The following is a 15,629-nucleotide window of genomic DNA, read 5'->3' as shown; positions in this document are numbered from 1 at the left end:
CCAATCAGCCCAGAAAGAAATTCATTTTAAGGTATGCATGGGAAGGTTTGGGCCAGCACTTTCCATCCTCACTGGTCCACTCCCTCTCCCATCCCACCAAGACCCATCTCTGAATGTCTAGGTGGCTCCCCCTTCCACCTTCACTCCATGTGGCAGGCCTCTCCCATGCACACTGCATGCTGTCCCATACAGGTGACTGTGTGCCATGATTTCTACGGGTATCTTATGCCCTTTCTCATTTGGTGCTATCATGGCCACTCCCCGCCATTGTCACAGCTTCCTGGTGCATCCCTAGGTCCCACGCTATTTTTAACCTTTGATATTGACATATCTGACAAACAATGTATCTTTTAGATGCTTCTCCACGTTAATGGAAGTAACAACCTGGCATATAATAAATTCCCTGGGCCCTTCAGGTTGTTCCAATAAAGGTTCTCCTATAACCAAGACACTCTTCAAACAAAACACACCCCATCTGCGAGGCCCAGATGCCAATCAGTGTTGAAATGTTCCTCCTCTTTGTGGCAATGTAGCAAGGTTTGCAAACTTAGCATAAAAAGGAGATACTACACCCCAGTACCAAAAGTTTCCTGGATCTTTTTTTCCATAGTTTTCTTTGTGGCTTGGAAGGCTGGCTTAAATTTTTAGTTCTAAATAGATTGTGGTCGCAACTGGGTAATCATTACTTGATGAAAAACAAAATATCTAGTTTTTAAAAAACATTCAGCTATTGTTTGGCTCACATCCTTTCCCCTCTTTTTTTCTCCCATTTTTAATTTTTTTCTGAATAAAATGCAAACAGCTCATGATCAGGAGTCCTCATTGAAACTATGGGCTCTGAAATTTGCCAGAATAAGGCATTTGCTGAGCAATCATTTCCAGGAGAGAAGTCACTGTGGCCAGACCAATGAAGCAGTGGTAATGTGGGCCACCAGCACTGGGGGACTGTAATGGTTGTGTGAGAAAGCATAACTTTGAGTGACAATGGGATTTTATCTGAATGAATCTTTCCCAAGAATAAGGCATGGGTGCTTTTTATACTTCAAGACTGAAACAACAACGATGGGGAAAAAAAAACTAAGAATTCCTCCAAAAAGGTCAGGCTTTATTGCAGGTCCCAGCCCTTGCATATATTGTCCCCTCCTCCTGGAATGCCCAATGTTTCCGACCCCCTCCCCACACCTCAGCCTCTACCTTGTCTCACCTCTGCCCCCATGTCTGTCTGTCACACCCAGAGCTTGCTTATCTGCAGTTATTCTTCCAAATCACGGAGAAACACAAAATCCAGATAGGTCTTTGAAGTACAGCAAACACACTTCCGTGTTGCTTTAACTGACACAAATATGTGTGATGAAATGAAATGCACAGAATCGCAAATGTTATCCTTATAGGCAATGTGTTCCTTCATTTCACATTTTAGGCAATCACAAAGCAATTAAACTTTTGTGTGCACGGGGCACTAAAGTCGTGTGTGGCATGCTTCCTGGGACTCAAGGTGTCGGGCTTGTTAATGGGAAGGAGGGAGTCAGGAAGATAGGCTTATTCATTCCCTGGCAGTTAAAATTCAGACTGGCTGAATCAGCCCAGCCAGTCCTCCTCCGATACTCCAAAGGCTTTCCAGGGGAAACCAGAGTGTCTTGAACTTGCTAGCCTCAGAGGACAGTGCATATGCTGCCCTGCCCCAGAGGTCAACTCCGCTGGTCCCAACAGCCAGCCTCTGGGAAGTTGGCCTCAAGAGAGTTGACCACCAGAGCATGGGTCAGAATTCACTGGAGAACCCATCCTAATATGGAAAATGTCAACACTTGCTTCCCTTATCAGTAATTCCCAGTCCACCGCAGCTACAGGCAGAATCGGAAGTCAAGCTCAAGCTGCAGAGCTGAGATATCACTGGGATCTAGGGGTATTTTCAAGCCGTTAAGCGGACCTCATCTCCCACTCCTTGCATCTTAGGGCTCATTCCATCATTCACGGGAACGCTTGAGTACTCACGCTGGTTCAGGCCCTGCGTATAATTAGTTTGGGAAACAGAAGTTTCTTGTTAGTGAAAATAAAGATGGTGCAAGGGAGAAATCTGCAGTTGGTGCAAGGGAGAAATCTGCGATATTACTCTTTCATTTTTTTTTCTCTCTTTGTATATATTCCACCCTCATGGCAAATGTGAAAGATTTCCATTGGATGAGATACTGAACTCAGTAGCCACAACAATGAGGGGCATAAGGCAATGAAACTAAAAACATATTCTTAGGAAAGAAAAATGAAAGTGAGGAAATAAGAATTTTTTTTTTTTTAATTATGAGACAGAGTCTTGTTCTGTCACCCAGGCTAGAGTGCAGTGGCGCGATCTCGGCTCACTGCAAGCTCCGCCTCCCGGGTTCACACCATTCTCCTGCCTCAGCCTCCCGAGCAGCTGGGACTACAGGCGCCCACCATCACGCCCAGCTAATTTTTTTGTATTTTTTTTTCAGTAGAGACGGGGGTTTCACCGTGTTAGGCAGGATGGTCTCGAACTCCTGACCTTGTGATCTGCCCGCCTCGGCTTCCCAAAGTGCTGGGATTACAGGCGGGAGCCATCGCACCAGGCCAAGAAAATATTCGTAGTCTTGTTCTTTGCATCTTTAAAATATAGCATTAACTAGAAGATCTCAAAGGTCCTTCCAAGATTAAAATGGTATGACTCACTAATAATCAGGAAATATAAATTAAAATAACAGTAAGATAGATACCCACATTCATTCCTCAGATGGGCAAAGATGAAAGAATTCATCAGTATTAACTGTCAGTAAGAATTTGTGGTAAACAGAATCACATACACTGCTGAATTGGAGGGTAAATTAATATAGCCTATGTGGAGAACACTTTGGTAATTTATAATAGCTTGAAAAAACTTACAACTATACAAAATCTGCACACGCATGTTTACAGTAGCCTAATTTATACTTGACAAAACTCAGAAGCAACTAAGATGTCCTTCAATAGGTGAGTGAATAAACAATGGTACATCCACACAATGACACAGTATTGGGAGATAAAAAGAAATGATCTATCATGCCATGAAAGAACATGGATGAGGGTCTGGCGCAGTGGCTCACGCCTGTAACCCCAGCACTTTGGGAGGCCAAGGTGGGCAGATCACGAGGTCAGGAGTTCAAGACCAGCCCGTCCAACATGCTGAAACCCCGTCTCTACTAAAAATACAAAAATTAGCCGGGCATGATAGTGGGTGCCTGTAATCCCAGCTACACAGGAGACTGAGACAGGAGAATCACTTGAAACCAGAAGGCAGAGGTTGCAGTGAGCTGAGACTGCACCACTGCATTCCAGCCTGGGCGAAAGAGTGAAACTCCATCTCAAAAAAAAAAAAGAACATGGATGAATCTTAAATGCTATTTCTAAGTGAAGGAAGCCAGCCTAAAAAGGCCACAGACTGATTCCAACTATACGTCATTCTGGAAAAGGCAAAACTATAGAGACAATAAAAACATCAGTAGTTGCCAGCAATATGCAGTGAGAGAGGGATGCATTCGTGGACTGCAGGGGATTTTTAGGATAGTAAAATTCTTTTGTATGACAGGATAATGGCGGATAAATGGCATTATGCATTCGTTCAATCTCAAAGAACTGTAAAAAACAAAAAGTAAACCCTAAGGCAAACTATGAACTTCAATGAATAATAATGTATCAATATTGGCTCATTGCTTGTAACAAATGTTAGTAAGAGGGAAGCCCTGCTGGGGAAAGAGAGGATATGGAAACTCTGTACTTTTTTCCCAATTTTTCTGTAAACCTAAAATTTCTCTTAGAAAAAAATTGATTAATCTTTAAAATATTTATTAATTTTAAAAATAGTAATTTCAAAAAATTGTGTCAAGTCTGTAAGTGAATTTTACATTGGTAAAGAACACTGAATACCACAATAAATATATACAGTAGCATTGGAGTTTATATCCACACTATATTTGTAACCTTGTGTTCCCCATACTAAAGAAATAGCTATCATGCAGCAAGGGTTCAATAAAATAATGCCTGTGAAACTGCTCTGAAAGCAATAGAAAGCCCGGCAGAGGTTTAATTCTAATCACAACCGGTTACACAATAGATATACATAATGAAGTTGAAACCCCCAGGAAGAATCTGGGCAGTCTGGCTACCTGATTATGCATCACTCTCTAAGATACATTGGAAAAAAGATGACAAAGAACTCAGATAAGCCCCTACTCTCTGTCTTTCCAATGCACTTCAACGAGATTCTGCTATTGGTAGGAAGTGGAAAAAATAACAGCAGAGCGACATTTGCACTACTGTGTACACTGCAGCATTAGTCACAATAGCCAGGAGGGAGAAGCAGTCTAAATGTTCATTAATAGATGAAGGGATAAAAAAATGGTAGGAATATACATACAATGGAATATTATTCAGCCTAAAGCAGAGGGAGATCTTGTCATGTGCTACAACTCAGATGAACTTTGAGGACATGATGCTAAGTGACATAAGCCAGCCACAAAAAAACCCATACTGCATGATTATACTTATAGGGATTATTTAAAGTAGTCAACCTCCTAGAAACATAAAGTACAGTGGTAGTTGCCAGGGGCTGGGGATAAGGGAAAGGGGAAGTTGTTTTTCAGTGGGTATAGAGTTCCAGTTACTCAAATGAAAAAGCTCTAGAGATCTGCTGCGTAAGAATGTGCATATAGTTAATGTGATTGTACTGTATACTTACAATGGTAAAGTTGTAAATTTTGTGTTGCTTTTAACCACATGCAAAAAAACTGTTTTAATAAAATAACAGCCCTGAGCATGACTTTCACAGAATAATCTGGAAGTTTAAACATTGTTTACACATCGGGCCATGGCACAGAAAGCCTAAGTGAAACTCTGAAACAACAGAAAGCACAGAGTTCAGAACAAACTCAGCACAATATCAGCAGAAAGGTGATCTGGAAGCTGACACACAGCAGGGTTTTGCAAGGGAAAAAAAAAGTGAACAAAATTCCTGAAACCTACTGGATGCCAAAAGTTCATGGGTAGCTTTTTAGGTTCTGACCTTACTTTGAACTAATGCTGACATCTATTAAATAACTTCCCTTAACTAGTGATAACAATGAAGAGAGCTATCATTAACGGGTCACTAGTTTTATGCTGATTTATAGCTATCATTTCGTTGACTCCTCTTAGCAACTTTATACGGCAAGTGTCCTGGTTGTGTACCGCTACGTAACAAACCATCTCCAGACTTACTGGCTTCACACAACAACAATCACTTTATTTTTCTCATGAAACTACAATTTGGGCAGGGTTGGGTAGGTATGGTTTGTCTATGCTCCATGCACAGTCAGCCAGGGCAACTCAACTGGGGCTTGCTGGGGGATCCACTTGTAAGATGGTCACTCATGGCTGGAAAGTTGAGGCTAACTGTTGGATGGGAACTCAGCCAGGCCCGTGGGCCAGAGGCCTCAATTCCTCCCACTTGGGACTCTCCATGGGCTGCTTGGGCTTCCTCATTGCATGGTGGCTGGGTTCCAAGAGCTACACTACAGAGCAAGATGGAGGTGAATAACATTTTTATGATGTAGCCTTGCAAGCCATATAGTATCACTTCTGCTATGCTCTGTTGGTCAAAGCTGTCACAACATTCCACTCAAGATCAAATGGAAGGAACATAAACCCTATTGCTAGATGGCAGGAGTTTCACAGGGATATTGTAAGATCATGTATGATAAAAGATACTGGTATGACCATTTTGGAAAATACAATCTACCACAGTAAATATTATCATTATAATCCCCATTTTTGCAAGCAGGAAAACTGAATCTTGAAAAGGTAATTATCTCCCTCCTTCCGCCAAAGTCACATAGCTATTAAGCAACGAAGCCAGGATCCAAAACCAGATATACCTGACTCCCAAGTCAGAACCCTTAACTACTATGACTATTTTGCTTCCAACCTCCTCTACAATTCCTGCTGTAATTACTCTAGCTCAGAGAGTCTCTATCTTCTTTGCATAGGAAGGATTATTTTATGTAATTGACATGAAAAAAAATGAACTCCCCAGTACTATTGCAGTTTGGTGACTGACACATAGAAAGCTCCCTAAAGTTTTGCTAAATTAGATGTGTCTTCTCTCCTCTACTAAAGTATAATCTCCTTGAAAGAAAAAAACAAGTTTAGTAAAACCTGGTATCCACATAAAATTTGATTCAGTTCCTTGATCACAGCAAGGGTTCAGTAAATGCTTATTTGAAATGTATCTACTTGTCTTCGTGTCTTTCTCTCCAACCCTCCCCACAACCCCATACTGTGAGGCACTAAAAAGCAGGGACAGAGGGCCAGATGCCTCAGTTCCAGTAACCTTCTGCTCTAGTCCCTCCCAACCCTTAACACACACACACAGCCCTATACCGTGGGTCTTCTACAAATGTTATAATGAACAAATGAATGAAATAATGACATACATGGATGAAAATGAAATGAACAGTAATCCAGGTTTATAATCACTTTCTTCATTCAAACAAGGGAAAACTAATACAATGAGAAAAACTAGATCCCATCATACAGCCTGCTGGCCTAGCCCTAAAGGAAGGCAACCTGACACATTTTGGTAGAGAAACAAAAAACAGTGGGTTTCCTGTTGGAGGAAAAAAAAAAAAAAAACAAAAACAAAACTGCAAAGGGAAGAAGACATGAGTGGAAAGAGTTTTTAGCTAACTAATGAAAAGGATGCAATTCATGAGCTATATGCTGTGACACTTTTTGTCACCCTCCCTCTGTGGATCCTGGGGTCAGCGCAGAAGGCATCAGGATAGAGAAGGAGGAAGAGAATTAATGTTTACTGCACACCAGGCACTCTGCTAAGTAAGAGTTTGGCTTTTACTCCCACTTACACGTTTTCATAATAAAACCCGGAACAGATAGAACAGGAAGTAGGAACAAGAAGTCGTATAACATTTTCCTGGTTCTCAGAAAACCATTTTAAGAAATAATTATGGAGACGTAGCAACTAATTCTACCTTACCAATATTCTAAATGGGAAGTCCCACAGATATTAATACTGGATTGTTAGTAGATAAATTCAAAGAGCAATATTATTCCCTGTCCACATCTTAGCAAAGTTCCCTCTCTTCCATTTACTGCTAGCCGTTGGTTTCTTCTAGTTTTTCAACATCCTACAACACTTTACTTTAAAAAGAAATCACTGTAACAAGCTATTATGCTCTTTCTTTTCCAGGAACAAGTGGGTACAATAAATTGTAGCAGTGATGAAAGTGGAAAATTACAGTGGAGAAAAATTAATATCCTTGTGCTTTTCAACCTCAAAATTCTTTAAATAAAATTTAATTTTCTGGCTATTGCCCTTTAAGTGTGCTAAGTTAGAGAGAGAAAATATATTCAGCTTTTCCAACTTCTCTATTGTATTAGAGGGTCTCTTTTCATACAGTCTACAGAAATGGCCATAGAGTCCACAGAAATGGCATTTTTGTGTGTGTGCGGGGCCAAAGAAGAAGGGGGAACCTCAGAAGTGTACTGTTATGTTGAGAAAACTAATATTCATATGACTAATGAGTATATTTTTTCCTGATCTGGTTCATAAACTTTTTCCGTTATTCTGGTAATTATCAAAGACACTTAATTCAAAAGCACTCACTTTCTCCACTTCTCAGAACTCTGCCTCTCACTCCAGCAGGAACGTCACGATGGTGTGAGATCACATGGTCACGGAGGGCTTCAGCTTTGATATTGCTGAGAATGGTGGCTCATGTCTTTCACTGCTTTAAACACAGTGTTATGGTTCAGTACAAGTACATATTTAATTAATATGCTCCACAGAGGAGAAAATTCTGTTCAAATTAAAGTCCCTTCCTCATGCTCAACTACTTCCTACCTCTGCCCACACACACACACACACACACAAAATGTTTTGGAAGAAATTATACTAACCATCATTCGGTGCTACACATCATCATTCAAACTATGTGTTTATAATACAGAAAATAATTCTTACGATTATATTTTGCAAAACAACATGAAATCCTTTTGTTCTTTCTTCAAAGGAACAACTGAACTCCAAAAGAAAAAAATCACAGGAAGGAATGGATGGGTCCATGAAATGGCTTCCAGAGAGTTCTATTCTCAGGAGCCAGGGTGTTTGTGGGGTCCTCCTGGACACTGAGGAAAGGCTGTGCCAGCCCCCTTCACCACCACCTCAGCCTGAGCCCCTGACTTCTACTTCATTTGTCTTCTATAGGAGGCTTCTGCGGTAAGATGTCTCTTGGATAAATTACCAATTTCTACTTTAAACGACTAGTTTAACAGATGAAGACATTATATATACCATAGTTTACCAATCAAAAAACTACAGTGTGCCAACTACTATAGTTAAACACTGTGCAGACACAACAACTAAAGAAAAACTAATGCAACCATCATTTTAGCTTGTCATTTTTTTTCAAGAACAGTATTGGTTTTAAAACATGGGTGCATATCCTTGGATGCTCCTCCCTTTAAAAGGTGAATCCTCTCCCCCTAGACCCACCTTAGTGATTCCTCTCTAACACACAGAGTGTGTGGGAAGCTATGCTATGTGATTTCAAAGGCTAGGTCAGAGAAAAAAGATGCCACATGATTGTCTCTGCCTGAAACTTTCACTCTGGGGGAGGCCAGACGCCATGTCATAAGGACACTCAAGCAGCCCTAAGAGACATCCACAACCAGCAGCAGCTTGTCAGCCACAGGAGCACACCATCTTGGAACAAGTCCTCCAGCCCCAGTCCAGCCTTCAGATGACTGCAGCTCGAGCTGACATGTGACCACCACTTCACAAGGGACCCTTAGCCAGAACCACCTGGCTAAGCTGCTCCTGGGTTCCTCAGCCACTAAAATTATGAAAGAGAATAAATTATTCTTGTTGGGTCAAGCCACTAAGTTTTGTGGTGATTTGTTAAACAATAATAAGTCACTAATAGGAGACATAACCTGACCAAAATTTTTTTTAACTGCTTCACAACATGTAGGCTCGAGATTCTTAATACTTGCTCTGTCTGAAATCCCCCCTCTTCTCCCTTCCCCTTGCACACAAGACTTTCCTCATCTCTCCAGGAATCTTTCCTTGCCTCCTCCAAGCCCAACAGCCCTTTTTCCAAGCCTAGCTTTCCTCTTCGTCCTTTGTATTGTGGTTATTTGTGTGTCTGTCTCATCTCCCTGACCAGATTGAAAGACCAGGAAGTCTTGTTCAACTTTGAATCCACAGAAAACACCTTACACATAGTGGGCCTTTGGTTGATTTACTGAACAAAAGAAGAAATACCAGTTGGTGCAACCTGGCAAGCAGGACAATCACCAAATGAACCAAACTGTCTGAAGATATTTTTCACTTCTCAGAAGAAATCCCCTTGGCCAAAAATGAGCATCCAGGTAACATGCAAAGTATGCCCTTAGCTCTCTTTTTCTTGCCATCTAAAGTTCCAGCCTGTCACTCAGGTAAACACCCTTCAGCACTTTCCTTTTTTGGGGGCAGTTGTGGGGGAGACAGAGTCTCACTCTGTCACCCAGGCTAGAGTGCAGTGGTGTGATCTCAGCTCACTGCAACCTCTGCCTCCTGGGTTCAAGCAATTCTTGTGCCTCCACCTCCCAAGTAGTGGGGATTACAGGCACACACCACGTCTGGCTAATTTTTGTATTTTAGTAGAGATGGGGTTTTGTCATGTTGCCTATTCTTGTCTGGAACTCCTGGTCTCAAGTGATCTGCCTGCCTCGGCCTCCCAGAGTGCTGGGATTAGGGATGTGAGCCACCACACCAGGCCACTTCAGCATGGCAAGAACAGAGGGAAACTGTGAAGTAGCAAAGTGAAAAGGTATAGGACAGAAGTCAATTTACCTCCACTTTAATATCAAAATAATGATATTTTAATATAATTAATATCATTTAATATCAAAATAATATTGAGTGAATGATTCCATAACGAATCATGGAATTCATTTAAATGATTCATTCCATTCATTTTCCACTAAGAAAATTAGAAAACATTATTTGATATTAGCAGCCAACATCCATATCTTATCAGGTCTGTGGGACTGGTAATGGGAAATTGAAATATGCTAAACAGTACCTCTTAGTATCCTGCTGGAAAATCTTTCTATGCTTAGGGACAACTACAGAAATATTCACCAAAAATATCTGAGGGGGAAAACCCCTGTACATTACATGTAGAATATTAACACCTACAAGGTGGAGAAGACAGAGGATGGATAAATTCATTAATCTAAATTAAGCATATCCAGGTCACTGGCTATGGTGGATACTTGTTGGGGCACACATACACCAAGTCACTCTTCTTAAAAATTATCTAATGTTTGTTCTGGCATTCTCTGATCACCACTGCTGGTGTGTTGGGGGAATCTGCCCTGTGGCCAACTCCAAAGTCCAATCCTGTGGCAGAGACAGAAAAAAAGAAACCCTAAATGACCCAGAAAGTGGCTGAATCAATCTAATTCTGTAACTCACCATACCTCTAATCTTTTCAATGATATAAGCTTTTATTGTTTAAGCCAGTCGGCATTCAATTTTCTGTTCCTTACCATCAAAGTCATCCTACCTGCTGCACTGGAAAAATCTACCATACATCCCTGGGTGTGTTACAATGAACCTTTCCCTGTGGGAATAAAACAAGAGCAAATAAAGAAGTAAACGCTGGGCAGGAACATTGCAAAAACACTAATAATCCTTTTTTTTTTTTTCCTGCAGACTGCAACGCACGTAGCGTGCATTAAAAATCTTGAGAAATATCTAAAGCCAAAAAAGCTATTTAATGGTTTAAACCAGTTATCTAAGTTGATTTGACCTTGGTATTACTAATTACACAAAACCAAGTAATTTCCTACCTTCTGACATACATACTTTGGGGCCATAGTATTCATCTTCATGGCAAATAAGTTGACTCTTGGTTATATGCATACAAAGCCTCTTAATTTTTAAATCCACACTAATTTCTCTTGCAATCTGGAGCCTTGTTGGAATATCTCTCACTGCTTTCAGCTACTGCCTGAGCAAATTAGCATGCATGTACTCCTGAACAAAATAAATTAAGCAAAGCGCATCTGTGTCCCCCAAAGTTATGAGTTATGTTACGTGAAAATACAGAGGTCTTTGGAATCACTGAAAAGTTCTGGGCTATATGTGCATTTCTGTCCTCAAATGCAAAGATGTCCCTACATCTTCAATATCAAGAGTGTAGGGTTTAAGAGCATAGTTCCAGAGTCAGAGACTATGTGAGTTCAACTCTTGGCTCTACCACTTTTAAATGTGTTGACTTGGCAAGTTTATTTCCCCAGTCTCAGGTCCTTATTATAAAATGTGAGTTATGATAGACAGTATGTAAAGTCTAGTGTGGATATAAAAATTAAATGATCATAATAATAATTCATCTAAAGCAGGCAGCACAGTGCCTGGCACATAACAAATGTACAACAGATGTTTCTTGCTGTGATTGTAATACCTACAATTGATACTGAAAAGGAAAATAATTAATGCATGAAAAAATGTATCTTCCCAAAGATATATCAGGGCTTCAGGGAAAGGAAACGTAAATTAAAGTAATAATAACTCTCAATATAAAGTGAGTGGATCCAACTTAAAGTTAAACATTAATTCCTGATTATTTGCTTTGGGAAGAGGAAAGAACAGAGTACATTAAAAATAAATAATACCCCAACAACTCATAAACCCAATAACAACAGCGCAGCTTCAACATGTCTTAGAACAAAATTCCCAAAACGACAAGAGACCCATATACAAATTAAGTTAAAAACATATTCCATAATGAAATCTACAGTCCTAAAAACCAGCATTTCAGATTATCAGTATCATTAAAGGAGCATACAAATTCAAAACTGTGTTTTCAGATTTGCGGCTGACCTGTAACAGAAATAAATGAACTAACTAGAGATAATTCCTTTTTTGGGCTTCCATCTAAAGCTAAGCTTTACTTAGGCTTTCAAATTGTTGCACTTACTTCCTAAATCAGATATGCCACCAAAACTGCCCACTTTTGTCAACTGTCAGGAAAACTGACAATACGAAGTTCACAAAGACGAAGCAGGGAAGAAAATAGCAATTTGACTTGCAGTCCACTCTCAGGTTTTAACTGTATGGAAAATTTTATATACACATATATTTTCCAAAGTTAAGGAATATGGTTTAGAATCTCAGGAATCCCATTCTCACTGAATAATTAAACTGGGAGAATGAGAAGTTTCATACCATGACAATGCCACTGTCAGAACTTACTGAACCCCAGAAAGGACCTATGGCCACCTCACCCAGAGGAGCAGGCTTGTCCATGCGCACGCACAGACCCCAGTATGAATGATGCCCCTGGAACTGGGCAATGCATAATCTCCATTTCTTAGATTCCCACCCTAAAAGGAGTGCCAATTTGCTTAGAACAGCTCAAGGCCTAGATTCTCTGGAATTTTCCCAAGAGAGTTATTTTGCATTTGCTTACAATTTGAAAGCCTAAGTAAAGCTCAGCTCTAGATGGAAGCCCAACGAAGAAAGTATCTCTAGTTAGTTCATTTATTTCTGTTATAGGTCAGCTGCAAAGAGTAGCCTAAGAGATTTTAATCAAGCAAATATTTGGAGCAAAATTAGTGCTGACAACAACCTTGTAAGCAAAATTTGTGTGCAGGTGAGTCAGAATGTGTTTTGTGGCATTGAAAGAGTTAACCACCTGTCCTATCAACAGTGTGTACTTTTGTGTTTTGCTCATTCACTTCCTCAATTTCTCCACAAACCTAGCTTACGAAATCAAATGACTGCAAGTGACTAGCTGTAAAAGCTAAACCCCTACTGAGCACTTTCTATGGGCGGGATACTCTGCCAAGCATGATTTCATTTAATTCTCTCAATGATCCTAGAAGAGGGCACCATTTTACAGCCAAAGAAACTGAGGCACAGAAGTTTTGCTGGTGGACACACCACTGAAGCGGGGATAGAAAGACTGGACCAGAGGCAGCTGTTATGCATGGAAAGGTGTCCCCTGAGAAAGACACGTTGAAGTCCTTTCCTGCTATCTGTGAATGTGACCTTATTTGGAAATAGGTCTCTGCAGACATAATCAAGTTAAAACGAGGTCATTTGGGCAAGTGCTAAACCACTAGGATTGGTATCTTTATAAAAAGAGAAAGATGTCTACTAAAAAAATGCAAAAATTGGCCAGGCGCGGTGGCTCACACCTGTAATCTCAGCACTTTGGGAGGCCGAAGAGGGCGGATCACGAGGTCAGCAGATCAAGACCATCCTGGCTAACACGGTGAAACCCCGTCTCTACTAAAAATACAAAAACAAAATTAGCCGGGCATGGTGGCGGGGGCTTGTAGTCCCAGCTACTCGGGAGGCTGAGGCAGGAGAATGGCATGAACCCAGGAGGCGGAGCTTGCAATGAGCCAAGATCATGCCACTGCACTCCAGCCTGGGAGACAGAGCAAGACTGTCACAAAAAAAAAAAAAAAAAAGCAAAAATTAGCTGGGTGTGGTGGCACACATCTGTAGTCCCAGCTACTCGGGAGGCTGAGGCAGGAGAATTGCTTGAACCTGTGAGGCAGAGGTTGCAGTGAGTCGAGACGGCACCATTGCACGCCAGCCTGGATGACAGAGCAAGACTCTGTCTCAAAAACAAAAGAGGAAAATGTCATGCAAAAACAGACACACAAGAAGGCAGCCATATGAAGATGGAGGCACAGCTTGGAGTGATACTGCACAAGCCAAGGACCACCTGGGGCCACCAGAAGCTGGAAGGGGCAAGGAAAGACCCTCCCCTGGAATCTTCAGGCCAGCTCCTTGATTTTGGACTGCTAGTTTCTAGAGCTGTGAGAGAACAAATCTGCATGGTTTTAAGCCACCCAGTTCATCAAAAGATGTTAAGGGAGCCCCAGGAAACAAACTCGACATTGCAGGCTCTCCCCAGCTACTCTTTCCTGCCTCCATTTTCTTTGCACTTGACCTGACCTATCTGCTAAGAGACAGAAACCAAAACTTTCATTCCACCTTCTTTTTCTGGACTTGAGATTGCTACAGATAGAAAGTGCAGCACATTTTGAACTGTCTTTAACAGTGTGTTTTTTAAAATGAATTTTCACATTAGAGCATTCTACCCCTAAGTATTTTCTAGATCAGCTCAGGCATCTCTGCTCCCCATACCTCTACCCCTGACAGCAGCCTGCAGCACCACAGTACTCCAAGCAGTTAGCAACTTCAAAACAGATTTTCAAAGTGCAATATCTGGTGGCCTGGCCCAGTACATTGCAATAAGGTAAGGCCCGTAGGGAGATTCCAGAATCTGGAACTGGATCTGCCCAGGCCCCTGGGGTGAGCAAGACCTCTGGCAAGGAGAGAGAGCTTCAGGAGTGGGAAGAGACGGTGCTGTGCCAGTGCAACTCTGTATCTGGTGAATAGCAACACCATGGATGCGTCAGAGTCAGCTCAGATAACCTCAGTCAGATGCTGACCTGCAGAAGTCTCAGGCAGGGCCAAGCGTGGAGATGGAAAATCCAGAAACACACAGATGCGGGCAGGCAGAGTCAGAGAAGTCATCTTGCAGGTATTATAAGGAGGTGTCAGTCATCAGGTTAAGCGTGGGAGGCAAACTGCAGCTTCTGCAGTGAAGGGGCAGTGAGGCGAGATGGGGATGGTAAGAGTCAAGTGCCCAGCTCTCAGGGTGCTGCAGAGGCTAGGATTCGGGCACTTGCAACAAGACTAAGCAGCTACAGAACATGAGTCGAGGGAAGAAGAGCACCCAGCATGATTGGGATCTCTCCAGTGTTGGGTCCCAGGGTCCTAGAGACTCCCCCATAACCCCACTCCTACCTCCCAGGGCTGAGCCCGCAGAGGAGGATGCTGGCAGGGAGAACAGAAACAGCCGCTCAGGATGCAGGCAGGCTCTGACCCAATGTGGAATTCTAAATGCCTTAGCTGAAATGCAGAAAGCATTTTCTGGTAGAACAAGGCTAGGTTTTCAAGCTCAGAGAAAACCCAAGATAATACTCTTAAAATATTTGTAATTAAAAATCTAAATAGAAGGCTATGCTAATTGAGAAGAGAGTAGTATTTTTTTACCTTTGTTAGAGTACTTGGTGAACAGCAGAATTAATTAGGGGAACAGGAGGAAGAAGATGGAGATGCTATCTGGAAATGTCAATATATTCATGGGCTGTTTGTGATTGGATGGGTTTGTTTTGTTTAACCTGTTTTCTACTAAAAATGTATGATTTTTTTCTTTGTTGTCCTCTCAGGGTTGTTGTAAAATTAGATATGATAATATGTGATAACACTTTGGAAACAGTAAAATGTTAGGGCAAATTAGGGCTGCAATATTGCCATTTACATAGAGGTGTCAGAACTATCACTATTTAAATAACTGTATACAATTTGCTAGATGCAGAAAACTATAAAGATGAGGCCTCCTGGTGCTTACCAAGGCTGTCTTCTTACACTGACTGAAGCAGAGAAAGAGGAAGCAGAGTAAACCTATACCATGTGCACCTCAGCCCAGGCTCTGTGTGTGTGCCTGGTCTGTATTGTAAATGCAGGGAAATGGAGTTGAAGAAAAAAGTACTATAAAGATGAATAAAGTTTG

The 15,629-nt window shown here is 41.4% G+C and overlaps 1 protein-coding gene and 1 pseudogene across 6 annotated transcripts in view; one reads left to right on the top strand and one right to left on the bottom strand.

Moving 5' to 3' along the window:
* Window positions 1–15,629, bottom strand: part of ELMO1 (engulfment and cell motility 1) — a 593,731-nt gene that overhangs the window by 549,104 nt on the left and 28,998 nt on the right.
* On the top strand, window positions 15,451–15,590 carry LOC112134494 (small nucleolar RNA SNORA51; annotated as a pseudogene).

This window comes from Pongo abelii, chromosome 6, assembly GCF_028885655.2.
Source record: "Pongo abelii isolate AG06213 chromosome 6, NHGRI_mPonAbe1-v2.0_pri, whole genome shotgun sequence".
NCBI lineage: Eukaryota > Metazoa > Chordata > Mammalia > Primates > Hominidae > Pongo > Pongo abelii.
Note: the sequence above shows the minus strand (reverse complement) of the source record. Positions and strands in the feature narration are given on the sequence as shown.